General features: G+C 38.3%; 1 protein-coding gene and 1 pseudogene across 2 annotated transcripts in view; one reads left to right on the top strand and one right to left on the bottom strand.

The window, feature by feature from the left end:
* Window positions 1-16,539, top strand: part of DCLK1 (doublecortin like kinase 1) — a gene marked incomplete at its 3' end in the record, with an annotated part of 486,231 nt that overhangs the window by 312,418 nt on the left and 157,274 nt on the right. The gene's annotated exons all lie outside the window — the stretch shown is intronic.
* Window positions 4,843-5,164, bottom strand: LOC307104452 (vacuolar ATPase assembly integral membrane protein VMA21-like; annotated as a pseudogene). The gene has a single exon. The product of its transcript is annotated as a vacuolar ATPase assembly integral membrane protein VMA21-like (transcript).

Below are 16,539 nucleotides of genomic sequence, written 5' to 3'. Positions count from 1 at the left end.
ATGGGTTGGGTCCGGCTGGACCCCACCCAGCCTGTCCAGGGGGAGGGGACATGGGCGGTTGGCTGGCCTGCCTGTTGGTCGAACTCTTGGTCGAGGGGACAATTTGCATATTGGCCTTTTATTATATAGGATATACACTGAGTGGCCAGATTATTATGCATTCAGAAATCATAATAGTCTGGCCACTCAGTGTGTGTGTGTGTGTGTGTGTGTGTGTGTGTGTGTATACTTTCCATGAAAACTATATTCATTATGCTAAAAGTGAGTTTATCCTCAAGTTTATCCTCATTTTTTTGCTCTACTACAAGGATAGTAAATTATAATGATCACTGTAAAATGGTTAGAGTTTATCATAAAATAGATGCTTTTTTTAAATATTCTTCTCTAAAATCTTGACATAAAATAATTCATAAATTTAGATGGCTAATCACATGCTGTAAATACAAAGATATGACTAACAATTTCTGATATCATTTAAGGTAGATAATTAGCTGAAGGAAAGTGGGAATAAGGGGAATGTGTTCATTGATTATATAGAAAACCCACTGTACTTTAAAAATTGATACAGCTTAGAGAAATACACCTATCTGGTAATTTAAATGCTGTTCCAATGAACCATGAAGCCTCTAACCATAATTGGTTTTCTATTATTACTATTTATAAGGTTATATTAATAATAATTCTGAAAGACAAAAAATATCTGAAAACACATCCAGAGAATTTTCATCACATCAGGTTTTTATTCCTATAAGAAAAATATGCATTCAAGATTACTTAAGTATGATTGGTTTTTCAGTCATGTTTGAGTTTGGAATCACTCTTTCTGTTAATCGTCACTGCAGTGTCTAGATATTTGAAAATGTGGGTCATTACCTAGGAGAATTTGGAGATGAAACATTGCTGAAGTCTGAGCTCTCGGCCATCCTCTCATCTTTGTCCTCTCTGTTCCTCGTGACCACATTTCAATGGCAGGCTTAGGAGGCAAGAAGAATCACAAGGAAGAGTCTAAGCATAGGGCTTCACAGGGCCTTATTTTCAAGTTTCAACTCCTCCCCTGAACACTTTTTGGTGTGTTCACTTTGAGCTTCCCACCGCTTTCCTGTGCACTTTTGTGCCTCTTTTCAGTTCCTCATGGTGCTTCCTCTTTTTCTTGAGGAAACTCTTACTCCTACTTGTAGGTCCAGCTCCAATATAAGAATGGATAGCAGAGGTAGGTGCCCCATACACACTAGCTTTCTTCTCCCCTTGCTCCCAGGCCAAAGTGGCCCCCTTTCCTTTCTGCTGTAGAGCACTTTCCAGTGTAGGGTGACAGTTACACTCTGGGGCTTTGGCATCAGACTGCACCAGGCGCAAGTTCTGGCTTAGACACTGTGTGGATGTATGGCCCTGTATAAGTCTCTTGCCATGGGAAATCTTAATTTCTTTATCTACGTAATGGGGGTCTCCCGTGTAAAGGAATTAGCATAGTGCCTGGCACACATGAACTGCTCAATGAATTGTAACTAATTTTTTTTAAGAAAACAATGAGTTTAATAAAATTACTGTTAATTGAATCAGAACACATCAGTGGCATTACAAACACCTTCTTAATGACAACAGAGGGCAAATTTATACAAATTACAGGCTAGAACATAATGAATACAAAATCAATCCAGATACCATGTAAAAAAGCATTACATAACAAAAGCAAATCTGATTCAAGTGGCTAACGAACTCAAGCCCTGCATTTTGATAATTGCACACAGTTTTCAACGTTAGCGCATCTAAAGCCTGCCCCTGGTCAGGGCACTATTCAAGACTACAGCATCTTCAATGACTCTAATGATTTAAAGATTCTAACACTTTTAAGCATTGATGTCAAGAGACATCGGGTAAAAAGTTCACTACGCAAAATTCAAACAAGAATATGTGAACGTTCTTTGCAAACTGTAAGGTGCTGTGCAGATGTTGTTAGGTATTGCTATTATTATTGTTCAGTGAGATTTCACTAAACCTGAGAAAAAGAAAGACTAGTCTGTGTAACTGACAAATATGACTTGTGGAACATCTTAAAAGGTACGCAGATATTAAGTACACATAGCAATAAAACTGGCAAGAGAAGTGTGGCCAGGAATGATGGTAACTTTAGGAATTCCAGACTATTTTAATAAATATATAAGGGTTTAAGCTATTCATAGGTTACAACTAATATTTATCATTAGGTTCCCCAAGTCCCTGAAAATAAGTTATTTTCTCAGGTGACCCTTGCCCCTTGCGAAAAAAAGAAAAATATTGTCAAGTTATTAATATGCTTTTTTAGTCTAGCTCTTGCAAAATTTATCTTAAATATGAGTTGAGTCTGAATTAATAAAGTTGTACTTCTGCGGTGGAGGATGCAGAGTGCTTGATGGCAGAGAAATCCACTGCTGACCTAAGACAAGCGACAAAGTCGGCACCATAGCTGAATCACTTATAAAAGGGGCCTAACAACACTCTACTTCCCTGGAGCATGAAGCAATAATCATGACCTGGTCTGAGATAAGAAATACACACTAGATATGGTTGAAACAAGATGTTTCATGTACCTTCAGCTTCCATTTTTTCCTTGGGTACTCCTTATTTATTTAACTGTTTTTACTGGTCTCCTTGGGTACTCTAGATATATACATACATTTATGTAAAAATGGGAAATAAACACCAAACAAGTCAATCAGTTGCCTCTATTGGCAAAGCTGATGAGATTTTTATGGTTAAAACAGTCCAATTATTACAATGCATTTCAGTTGGATTCCCAGGAAACACTGGTGTGTGTTTTTTTAATGAAAGGTTTAAATTTCCTCAGTGACAACTCAAAACTGAACTTTGCTGCTACATGTAAAATGATATCCACTTGAAGAGCTAATGACAGCAGATGCATTCTACAGCAGACTTTTCAGTTTTCAGCACAATGAGGAAATAGATTATATTCTGGGGAGGGGGGAGGCAAATGGAGGTGAGGTGAGAAAGGTAATGTGTTACAGTAAATGGGGTTAAATCAGTAGCTTGTACTGACATTCAAGTTACATTCCTAATTGAGGTTATTCTTATAATTAGTTTTCAAACAATAGTGAACATATTCCTATCTTAAAGCATTTATAAGGGCTCAATTGTAGCTTTCCTTTTTATACATCCTGAAGTATGTACACTGTGCAACAGAAAACCAGTGGAAAAAAATATATATGTCAAATACCATGTTATTTCAACAGCAGCACACTAACGAGATAACAGTTGAAACCCCAGGAAAAAATTAACTGATTTGAAAACAAGTCTATACTGTAATAATCCTAAATATTAACACTAGCATCAAAGTCTAAATTTCAAACACTTGGTACTTTTTCCAAGAGGAAATTACAACTGCTTGAATCCCTGGTTTAAATACTTGCAGAAAAATACCCATATAATTATCTACTCAGCAAATGTATGAAACAAAATAATCCAACATGGGACATTAATATTTTATAAACAGCATAATATCCCAAAAGTACAAGAAAAAACATTGGCATTATAAAAAAAGAAATTAAGTGGACAACAATTCTAAGTGCAACATGGCATCTAAAAGTGGGGACCATCTAGAAATCTACCACATAATATCCCAGACTCAAACAGGGGCATTCTACAAATAGCTGTCAGGAAAAATTGGCGGAATTTGAACTTAATCTAAACTTTTAGTGAGTATCGAACTAGCATTAGGAAATGCATACAAGATGTAAACCAAAGTAGTGGTTATCTCCAGATGGCAAAATTACAGGGTACTAAAATTTTCTTCCTGTTTTTATATGCATTTTCTGGGTTTGTTTTCAGATTGCATACAAGTAGTACCAAGTGGCTAGAAAGAACCACACACTAAAGATACTAAAATAAAAACATAGGTCTTTTTCTATCAGAAAGGGCCTCAAGAATTATCTAATTATATATATCTGGGATATATTGACTCTGATTGAAAAGACTAGACTAGAAATCCCAAGAATACCTCCTGGGTGATAAAAACAATTTATTTTCAGAATTGTTCACATTCCCTAAGTATACAAAAATAAACATTTAAATGTAAATTCCTATCATATACAGTATAAAAAACAGTAGGAAAACAAATTTAAAGGCAATTTACATAAACCTGGTAATTAAAGCATAACTTCATTGTTGAACACGAGCAAAACAGCTTATTAAAGAGTTGGTGTGAAAGCACAGGCTGGCCTGCCAGGAGGCAGCTAGCTCTGCTTTGCTATCGAGATCCTTCAATAAACCACTTCGTGTAAAATGGGTGGGATTCAGCCTAGTTTCCCCATGAAATAATGTAGCGAAAGGTTCCTATTGACTAGGGATTATACTTTTTTTGAAATTTCTCAGTGACATTCAGAATAATCCCACCATCAACAATTTAAGCAGTTTTCCATAGGAATTTACAAACCAAAATCCAATGACCTGGTACTTTCATGATAGTTAGGGAAAATATTTCAACAAAAAATAAAGTTTAGATTTGCTTCACTGTGTACCTTATTAATATATCCAGAAAAGTAACATTCAAAACCAAGAAAAAATGCTATAGAATATTTTTGTTGTAAAATATTCCCAGAATAATGTGTAATTAAACATAATTATTTGCCACCAATTTAATTTTTTCAAATTTCCATTTGCAAATGAGAGGCTTATAGTTAAAATAGATGATGCAAACCACTGTATCAGAAAGACCAAAATTTACACTAGTCAAATGTGACTCCTTAAGGATGGATTTTAACATGTTCTTTCACCATTATTGAAATAATCAGTATCCTGGATGCATTTGCCATTTTTAAAACAATTTAACGCTATCAAAAGGTGATGTTCACTTTAACCCTTTGCACTCGCTTGCTCCTGTTTGCCTTCACGCCACTGTCGTGAACCTTCATTCCAGGCCACATAGACAAAGAGGGCCAGCACCACGTGGACAGCAACCAGGGCACAATAACAGCATGAAAATAGCTGTCCCCATTGGACATCCCAAAGGCACCTTCAAAAACGTAACATTTAGTGCTGAAATATAACCCAGTAGGTACAGTGATCATTAGAGCTGTGAAGAACAGCAGAGTCTTCAGGGTAGATGCTAATGAACTCTCATTTCTGACGTCGGGCAGCTGCAGTGGTTCAGCGCCGCTTTATCAATGAGCTCCATGGCGTTGCCACCCACAGCAGGTCCTCGCAAGCGGACTGGACTCAGCGGCCACTCTCAATTGGTTTAAACCGCGAGCGGTCGAATGGTAACTATAAATGACTTTGTCAAAGTTGTTAATGTGTCTGCCTTCTTTAAGGATAGAGATGGAGTTTTATTCTTCATTGAATATCTATAGTGTCTGGCACATGGTAGATGCTCAAGAAATATTTGCTAAGTGAATAAATAAATAACTAAATGTAGAGTGGGTGGTGTGGATTAACAGCAGGAATGTTTGAAATCCTCTGGAAAAGCTCCCTGCCCCTGTCATCTCCTTTTCTTTTGCCCTCCCTAGTAGTTCAGATCCTCTGAAAGAAACTACCAACATAAGGTAGATATCCTTGTTTTGAGTGTTGTTTATTCATTCAGCATTCATTGAACACAAACGACTGGGCTCCTCCTATGTGTTCATGCACAACTTTCCATCTGAAAACAAAGTCCCATTTTTGCACTGCAAAAAATGAATTGTGTTATGACACAGCTGAGTCCATGCACTATCATGTTTTAACATATTTTAGTTATATCTCGTACTTCTTCTGAGATATCAGGGATTTTCCATTTATCTTTCCAGCCAAGAAAAGTTTATTTACCTTTTGCTAAAATCACCAAATGAACTGACAAAAATCCTGAGGTGGTTAGCAGGAGGGGCTACCAGACAATGTCACATGTGTGAAACAGGAAATGAGGTGTGGTTGAAGCAGAAACAGCCCCTGCTAGTAGATAGTTGAATTGAAGAGCACCTTCATATGTCAAAGGTGGGATAAAGCTCTTCATGGATGATGAACTCCTTGAGGATAAAAACTGTATCCTGGAACTTTTGTGGAGTCCTCCAAAATACTTGATAAAATTTGTTAATTGTCTGATCACTTTCTGTTAGATACTAGCTGATATCTAACATTTTCCTAAGTTTAAGGCACAGGAACACCTCACACAAATCTATACTAATAAAAGGGAATATGCTAATTGGACTGGATAGACCGAATGTCTTCCAGACATCCTTCCAGACAAAGCCACGTTGGGCAATCAGGTCAGCAGGAGAGAGCAGTTAGGGGCAATTAGGCTGGCAGGGGAGAGCAGTTAGGGGCAATCAGGCTGGCAGGGGAGAGCAGTTAGGGGTTATCAGGCCAGCAAGGGAGAGCAGTTAGGGGTGATCTGGCCGACAAGGCAGGTGAGCGGTTAGGAACCAGCGATCCCAGATTGCAAGAGGGATGTCTGACTGCCGATTTAGGCCTGATCTGAGGGATCAGGCTTAAACCGGCAGTCAGACATCCCCTGAGGGGGTCCCGGATTGGAGAGAGTGCAGGCTGGGCTGAGGGATGCCCCCCTCCCCCCGCACGAATTCCTTGCACTGGGCCTCTAGTATATTAATAAATGGAATTGAAAAACTTGACAGTGGTTCACCAGTTATGTATGCTAAGGATGATTCCACTGAATTAAATTAGTTTTAGGTTTTTGCTCATCTCTGGCTCATTCCATATTGGTGCAAAGTGAGAAAGGTGGTTTGCCTTAATTTTGACTCATTCTGTGGAGATTAAGAATTCATGATGAAGGTAACAGTCATCAAAGCTTCTGGAAATAGTGTAATAATGCCTGTAGTTTTATTCTTTGTATTGTGTTTGAATGAAAAATCTTAAAAAATAAAAACGCTAAAAGCAAAAAGTCTAAATAATCATTGTAGGTATTGTGATTGAACAGCATATTGTGTCACAGTCCCCTCAGTAAGGTGAGGGTACATTAGAGCATTAAAGTCTCTTAAGATATGTCCCAGCTGGTACCAGGCAAGGCTATAAAGATATGTTTTTAACTCATCCAAGGCTATTATTTACCTTTGGCTAAAATCCACACTGTAATGTGTTGTTACAGAGCATTTACATTAAAGTAAAGTGATGCAATTCCAGGGATCAGAATAACAAAAACAGGAAAGAAGGTTAGAAAATCTTCATTTATCCTGCCTCTTACCCCAATCAAGAGAATCTTAAAAGGGAAAGAGGACAGATGAGAATAAACAAAGAGGGAAAATGATCTGCAAAGATGAGCCCACTGAAAACCTGATTCTTAATGAAGCCTTTTCCTAGTGGCTACAGAGATGCTAAGAACAATCCAGCAACAGACCACAGTAATTTATTTTGCACACAGCTCTACTCAAAACTCACCACAATCTCAAATTTTAACTTTTTTAACAGCTTTATTGAGATATGCTTCGCAAACCATATAATTCATGCACTTAAAATGTGTGTATGACTCAATGGTTTTCATTATATTCACAGAATTATGCAATTATCACCACAATAAAGTTTAGAAATTTTTATCAACCCCAAAATAAACACATACCCATTAGCAGTCCCACAGTTCATTTGTATTCAAACAGAAAGAGAATAATCCTATATGTATTTATAAACTTAGATTTATAATGCAGTAATTTTGTTTTACCAAAGTAATGTTATAATTTGGGATAAAGCTACTGTGATTGTTATAGCTCTTACAAAGAAATGATAACTTTAAAGGTTGAAAGTTTAAAATAAAATCCAGGGAAGAAGAACCAAGATGGCAGCATAGGTAAATGCCATACTCACCACCTCCCACAACCACATCAAAATTACAACTAAAATACAGAACAACCATCATTCAGAACCACCTGAAATCTGGCTGAATGGAAGTCCTACAACTAGAGAAGTAAAGAAGAAAGCATATTGAGACTAGTAAGAGGGGTGGAGGGGTGGAATGGGTTGATCTGACACCCACATATACTGATTTTTTTAATCAGGAGGGATATCTCCAGGGCCTTCCATGAGAAGCAGGGGTTCCCAGCGGCACACCAGACCCCCAGCCCAGGATTCCAGACCTGAGAAGAGAAGTTCCCATAACTTTAGGCTGTAAAAACAAGTGGGGATTATGGCTGAGTGACACAGAGGCTGCTGGAGTTCCCGGTGTTCCCCTTAAAGAGCTGGTGCACAAACTTACACAGTCCTGTTTCCTCTGAGCTCCAGTTCTGGGCAGCGGCTTTGTGAGAATCCAGGGATACATGGGAACTGCACTGTCTAGCATCAGAGCAGGAACTCTGGGGCACTTTCTTCCAGACAGGGGTGCTCACAGGGGTCGTTGTTCCTGTGCTGGGACCTCCCCCATTGCAGAGCTGACTGGCAGCCATACCTGAGTTTCCATTAGCATGGCTCACACTGTTTGCTCTACCTTGGTGATTCCCTGAGACCCTACCCCATCCAATTTGCAGATGCTTTCCCATATGAATGGCCTGTACTGGCTCAGGTTTCAGACTTTGTTAAATCTCTTAAGCAAGCAACAGCTGGTGTCAGTGTGCCCCAAACCTATCAATAAAAGGCTCAAGACCCAGCACTAGCACCAACCTGCCTTGCTTCACAGTTGGGTCTCACCTGAGCACTTCCTAGCCCAATTCAAGTAGTAGCCATATCTCTCTGTAGCTCCTGCTGGGTGACCCCAGATAGTGGTTGACTTTGCACCTCCCAGGAGGTCCCAGAGCCAGTGCACCCAGTGGACAGCTTCAGATCATATCATATAACTCTACATATCCACAAATGACACACTCAAGAACAGACTCATTGAGCAGCAAAGCCCCACTGAAGCAATTCCTGCTGCATAGGGGTGACTCCTGCACAGCAGGTCTTCAATTGTAGATGCAAATCATCCTCTCAGCCATTTGGCTAGTGGTCAATTCCTCCCAGTGACAACAACAGCAATCAAGGCTTAACTATAAGACTGCGCACATAGCCCACACACAGGGGCATAATTATAGTGCCAAGCTCAGGTGATTGGGGAGGCTGAGCCATTGGGACTTACAGGACACTTACTACACAAGGCCACTCTACCAAATCCAGGAGACATAGCAGCTCTATCTAATACAAAGAAAGAAACACATGTAAGCAGCCAAAATGGGAGACAAAGAAACATATTACAAATGAAAGAAATGAAAGCAAGCAAATTACTGGACACAGAGTTCAAAACAATGCTTATAAGGTTACTCAAGTGTCTTAATGAGAGTTTCAAGGGACTTAATGATAGGTATATGGGACTTAGTAATACTTTCTAAGATCTTAGTGAGAATGACAAAGAACAATCAGAAATTAAAGATACACTAACTTAATAAAGAAAAATTTACAGGGATTTAACAGAAGAGTAGAGCATTCTGAGAATCAAATCAATGATTTGGAATATGAGGAAGCAAAAAACACCCAATCAGAAGAGCAAAAAGAATAAAAAAATATAAAGATAATGTAAGGTGCCCCTGGGACAACTTCAAGCATGCCAACATTCACATTATGGGGGTACCATGAGGAGAAGAGAGAGAGCAAGATAGTGAAAACCTATTTGAAGAAATAATGACAGAAAACTTCCCATACCTGGTGAAAGAAATAGACATACAAGATCAGGAAGCCCAGAGAGTCCCAAACAAGAGGACCCCAAAAAAGCCTGCACCAAGACACATCATAATTAAAATGCCAAAGGTTAAAGACAAAGAGAGAATCTTAAAAGCAGCAAGAGAAAAGCAGTTAGTTATTTACAAGAAAGCACCCATTTGACTGTCAGCTGATTTCTAAACAGAAACTTTGCAGGCCAGAAGGGAGTGGCAAGAAATATTCAAAGTGATGAATAGCAAGGACCTACAACCAAGATTACTCTACCCAACAAAGCTATCATTTAGAATTGAAGGTCAGATAAAGAGCTTCACAAACAAGAAAAACTAAAGGGTTTTATTACCATCAAACTAGTATTACATGAAATGTTGAAGAGTATTCTTAAAGAAGAGGGAGGAGGAGGAGGAGAAAAAATATGAACAATAAAATGGCAATAAACATATATCTATCAACAATTGAATCTAAAATCAAAATAAATGAACAAGAAATCTAATGAACAAAATAAACTGATGAATAAAATAGAATCAGGCATAGAACATGGAACAGACTGATGAATCTCAGAGGAAAATGTGGTGGGGTGTGAAGAGATTAAACAAGGTTTTATATGCATATATGCATTACCTATGGACACAAACAATAGGGTGGCGAAGGCCTTGGATGGAGTGGGAACCAGGTGGAGGGGGGCAATAGGGGAAAAAAGGAGGGACATCTATAATACTCTCAACAATAAAGATTTTTGAAAATTAAAATAGAATCCAGTTTAGCTCTTTGTAAACATCATTATGATTTTTTTAAATGTTTATAAAATTTAACATTTTGTGCTACTTCCTTAAGGCATGACTCCATTGTACAGTAATGTGCATTATTGGTCATTTCCAGAACCTATAATGTCACCCGCCTAATGAGAACATTCCTTGAAAACACTTGATAACCTTTTGTTTAAATATCATATTGGATGGGTTTCTTATAATAATTAATTCCCAGAACGTATAAAAGAAAATGTTTGCCAATCAGAACGCAAAACAATTAATTCTGAATGACAAAACATTAAAACATTTAAAATTCAGGAAAAAAAGATAAAAATATTCTGTAAGACATATGACCTAAAAACTGTTGAATTTCATAATATACAAAGAATATTTACCATCTAATAAAGAAAAGGATAAATGACAGAGAAATGGCTGAACGAAATGGACAAGCAGTTCATGAGAAAGTCCCAATGACTTACAAATATATGGGGAAAATGTTTTCAATTCTCTAGTAACAAAAAATATATATTAACATAACAGTGAAATACCATTTTTACTGAACAGGTAAAGAAAGCGTTATGAAAAGATGAAAAAACACATTCTCATACAAAGTTGATAAGAATGGGAATACTATCAAGTGGCACTAATGTGTAAAAATTTTAAAGGCACATCTGCCTTTTATCATTGATCCATCAACTGTGTCTCTAGAAATGTTTTGTACAAGTGTACAAAAGCATATTATAAAGCTTACTGCAGTTTATTTGTCATGAAATAAAAAGTAAAAGCAATCAATTGAGATCTGGCTAAATAAATTAGGATATATCCATTTAATGGAATACTACACTGTCACTAATAAGAACTAGGTCAAACTTTTTTTTAAATTTAATAAATCTTTATTGTTCAGATTATTACAATTGTTTCTCCTTTTTCCCCCCATAGCTCCCTTCCACCCGGTTCCCACTCCACCCTATGCCCTTACCTCCCCCCCCACTGTCATCATCCATAGGTGTACGATTTTTGTCCAGTCTCTTCCCATACCTCCCACACCCTTTTCCCCCTGAGAATTATCAATCCCCTCCCATTCTATGCACCTGATTCTATTATATTCATCAGTTTATTCTGTTCCTCAGATTTTTAATTCACTTGATTTTTAGATTCACTTGTTGATAGATATGTATTTGTTGTTCATAATTTTTATCTTTACTTTTTTCTTCTTCCTCTTTTTAAAGAATACCTTTAAGCATTTCATATAATACTGGTTTGGTGGTCATGAACTCCTTTAGCTTTTTCTTATCTGTGAAGCTCTTTATCTGACCTTCAATTCTGAATGATAATTTTGCTGGGTAGAGTAATCTTGGTTGTAGGTTCTTGCTATTCATCACTTTGAATATTTCTTGCCACTCCCATCTGGCCTGCATAGTTTCTGTTGAGAAATCAGCTGACAGTCGTATGGGTGCTCCCTTGTAGGTAATTAATTGTTTTTCTCTTGCTGCTTTTAATATTCTCTCTTTGTCTTTTGCCCTTGGGATTTTAATTATGATGTGTCTTGGTGTGGTCCTCTTTGGATTCCTTTTGTTTGGAGTTCTGTGCGCTTCCTGGACTTGTAAGTCTTTTTCTTTCACCAGGTGGGGGAAGTTTTCTGTCATTATTTCTTCAAATAGGTTTTCAGTATCTTGCTTTCTCTCTTCTTCTGGCACCCCCATAATTCTGATATTGGTACGCTTGAAGTTGTCCCAGAGGCTTCTTACACCATCTTCAACTTTTTGGATTCTTTTTTCTTTTTGCTTTTCCAGTTGAGTGTTTGTTGCTTCTTTGTATTTCAAATCTTTGACTTGATTCTTGTGTTCCTCTAGTCTGCTGTTGGGTCTCTGTATAATATTCTTTATTTCAGTGTATGTTTAATTTCTAGTTGGTCCTTTTTCATATCCTCTAGGGTCTCATTAAATTTATCGGCCTTTTCTAGGAAATTCTTGAAAAACCTTATAACAGTGGTTTTGAACTCTATATCCAGTCGTTTGTTTTCCTCCATTTCTTTCATTTGTGATCTGTTTTCTTGTCTCCTCATTTTCACTGTTTCCCTGAGTTGGTAGGGTGGCTTTGTGTGCTAGGTGTCCTATATGGTCCAATGGGTCGGCCTCCCAGTTACCTGAGGTGGACACTCTTGATGCACCCCTTTGTGGCTGTGTGTACAGCCTTGTTGTAGTTAAGTCTTGATTGTTGTTGGTGTCACTGGGAGGAATTGACCTTCAGGCCAATTGGCTGTGAGGACCCGCTGTGTCTATAATGGAAGAATTGCTGTGCTGGAGACACGCTTATTGGGCAGGACTTGTTTCAGTGGTGCTTTGGTGCTCACTGAGTCTGCCTCTTGAATGTGTCCCTTATGAGAGTAGTTGAAATCTGGTGTCGTCTCACACAGACCACTAGATACACTAGCTTCTGGATCTCCAATAGGGTGCAGGTCAGCTACTGTCTGAGGCCACCCAGCAGGATCTGCAGCGGGAACTACAGTTTTCTCCTCTTTGCTTGGGGTTTGGAGGTTTTAGAGCTGTCTGACCAGAGCTGCAGTTTGTTTGGTTAAGCTGCAATAGGGCAGGCCATTTATATGCAAAAGTCGCTGCGTGGAGCTTGGGTGTGTTTGTAGATTGTGCGGGGTGGGGGTCTCAGGGTGTCACTAGACTAGGGCATGGCAAACAGCGATGGCTGCTAGTCAGCCTTCTCTGCGTTTCTGCATTTCCAAGTCCCCGTGTCCTGCACCGCAGTAAACAATGACTACTGGGTGCACCTCTGCAAGAAAGTTACCCTCACTTTCTGACCTGCTGGCTGAAATTCCAGCATCTCCCCAGAAACTGGAGTTCAGGGTAATTGGGAGCTTGTCTCCCTTCAGGTTGAAAGAAGCAGTGCACCTAGACATCCGCCGCCAGCCTGATTCGTGCACCTCCGTACCTCAGCTTTTCAGCGCTTGTGCACGTCTCAATGCTCTTTTCTCTTTCCTTCTAGTTGTAGAACTTCCACTCAGCCAGCTTTCCCGTGGTTCTGGGTGATAGGCATTTTGTCTTTTAGTTGTAGTTTTGAAACTGTTGTGCGAGGCAGCAGTTTAGGTGTTTACCTATGCTGCCATCTTGGTTTCTCAAGAACTAGGTCAATCTAAATGGGCCAATATGGTAAGTTGTCCATTATCTATTGTTAGGCAGGAAAAAAAATCCAAGTGTCAACATTATGTACTATATTCAATTTTAATACAAAAGAATGCATACATACATACATACATACATATATATATGCATATTTGTGCGTGTTACATAAGCACTGACATTTTATGAAACACCAAAGAAATTATTAGTGGTTACCTTTGGGGTAATGAACTGAGAGTCAAAGTGGAGGAGAAACATTTTTTACTTTATGTCCTTCTTTACTATTTGTATTCATTCTAAAATTTTTAATTTTATAAAATTTAAGAACATTTTTCCCATTTAAAAAGAAACATTTGTATAATACAGAAAATTGGAAATGCAGAAAAAACTATATGCAATCTTTTGACCTAAAAAATTATATGCAATCTTTCGACCTAAGGCCGATAAGAGAAAACAATTGCTGTTAAAACTTATTCAGAAATATCTCTTTAAAATATTTATTTGCATACATGTACACACTATACTCTGTTTTATAATGTACTTTTTTCACTCATAAACATTCCATATTATTAAATATTCTTTTATAGCACATTAAAAATGTTTTTTCTTTATTGTTGAGAGTGTTACAGATATCCCCTTCGCCCCCTCAACCACCTGGTTCCTGTCCTCCCCCAGGCTTTCACCACCTTATTGTCTGTGTCCATGGGCTATCCATATATGCATATATGTTCTTTGGTTAATCTCTTCCTGCCCTCCCTCCCCCCTTATCTCTTAGATTCCTCCGTCTGTTCCATGTGTCCATGTTTCTCGTTCTATTTTATTTGTCACTTTACTTTGTTCATTAGATTCCACATATAAGTGAGATCATGTTATATTTGTCTTTCTCTTATTGGTTACTAGAGGCCCAGTGCATGATTAAATCATGCACGTGTAGGGTCCCCTACACGCTTTCGCTTTCGATCACGGGGGAGCTGGGTGCCTGTCCGCTGGTGCACCAGGCCTTTCAGAAGCCTCCAGCGCGGCGGAGGCTTCTGAAAGGCCTGGTGCCTGAGCGGACAGGCACCCAGCTCCCACGCTTTCGCTTTCAATCGCGGGGGAGCTGGGTGCCTGTCCGCTGGTGCACCAGGCCTTTCAGAAGCCTCCGGTGCGGTGGAGGCTTCTGAAAGGCCTGGTGCCTGAGTGGACAGGCACCCAGCTCCCACGCTTTTGATGGTCCGTGGCGGGACATGAGCTCGCTGCCCCAGAGGCCCCTTCTGTGCCGCAGCACAGCCATGGCGCAGACGCTGAGCTCGTGCCGCCACTGGTGACGCAAGCTCAGCATCCTGCCGGCCCAATCGGCCACCCCAGGCACCCCGAGTCCCGTCCCCCCGTGCCTCCTGGCCAATTGTGGGCATAGCGAAGGTATGGTCAATTTGCATATTTGTCTATTATTAGGTAGGATTACAGTGCTTTTAAATAAATATATCATTATTAATTGCATGGCAATGATAGGCTGTTAGTGCATTTTGTCTTCATTTCCCTTCATACATTGAAAGGGAAAGGCTTGGGAGAAAGCAATAATCAAAATAAAACTGTTATAAAAATAAAACTGTTATAGATAAGAATTGGATGGTGAATCAGGGAATCAAAAGCCAAGTTTCTTCTTAAAAAATAATATTATCACCTCGTATTAAAAAATGATGAGGGAATGAATCCAAATTGTACAATGTCTTCCATTATATACCTAGAAAAATAAACTATAACATAAATAATTAAAAGAAAAAAATCAAGAAATCATCAACTGCTTTCAAACAAAAAGGAACAAATTTAATAAATAAACTTCGAAAAGTTGTTGCAAAAGAAAGACACAGGAAATTCTAGTGTGGCACAGCATGGCATAGCTTTTAACTCTCAATTTGAAATGATTTATTGCTTTAATTTAACTTTTTGTACTGTTTGAATTTTTATAATGGGTGTGTCAATGTAATAAGCATTCAAACCTTGAAGAATTTCTCTGAGTTTATTTGAGCCAAACTGTCGATAATTCCTGGGAAGCAAAATCTCAACGGATTTAGATAATGCTCTAGAGAGAATTACAGTGTTGCACCTTATTTTATACATTACAATTAAAAGAGGAGACATATGTGGGTTACATGAAATCCATTGGTTCTAAAATAGGGAAACTGGAGAAAACAATGTGGGGGAACCTTTGGGATTGGATAAAAAATAAAGTGATAAAAAAATAAAGTGATAGACACATACTTCTTTTACTTACGTGGGTACAGGATTGTTAAAGTCAACAATTAACTCAATAACAATGAGGAGATTTGTGTTCTCCACAGAGCAGTGCCTGTGCTTTAGGGGTGTGGAAAAAAGAAAATTATTTTAACATCCTAAAGATTTGTTATCTTAGATGCAAAAAGATAATAAACAGGCTCAGTTAGGGTAAAGATTGACCTTTGTCAGGGAAAATGCCAGCCTAGAACATTGACTACCCACCATAAACTGCTTTTGATTAAAAAGTTTTAATTTTAGACCATCCTTTGTGGTTATTTTAGGCGTCTGAGTTTATAAGGCTGCCATGCAGGCCTTCTCTCAGCTAGTCAGGTTAGCATGTGGCCACTTTTCATCCACAGATATATGTCATCTTTATAAAAATAATAAATCCATTATAAAGCATTGTGATAGATTAATTTGAAAGAAAAAGTGGAAAATGATGCAGTAAATGTTTATGTTTTGCGAGTAAACATGTTTTTTAAGTGGGACCCAATAGACCTCACTAGAATTCTGTAGTTGCTAAAACACCATTGTGTTCAGTATCTTCTCTCTTAGCTTAAATGATGTTTTAAGTTTCTTTAATGCTTATCAGGTACATGATGTTCCAGAAAGGATGAGGAGAACAACATTAGTTGTCTGTTTTTTAACAAGAACAGATTTATAAAAAATATTTAAATACATTTCTGCTAATATTTTTGGAAAGGAAAAAATTCTCTTTGTAATTGAATGTCTTTAAACATGGTTTGTCACTTTCCTTTTTGTTTTGGAAATAGTGGGCCAAATTGGTGATAAAAATACAAGTTTATCTTAGCTTA

The sequence above is a fragment of the Cnephaeus nilssonii genome (genome assembly GCF_951640355.1).
Source record: "Cnephaeus nilssonii genome assembly, chromosome: 8".
Lineage (NCBI taxonomy): Eukaryota > Metazoa > Chordata > Mammalia > Chiroptera > Vespertilionidae > Cnephaeus > Cnephaeus nilssonii.
The sequence above is the reverse complement of the archived record's forward strand: the minus strand, read 5'-3'. Positions and strand labels throughout refer to the sequence as shown.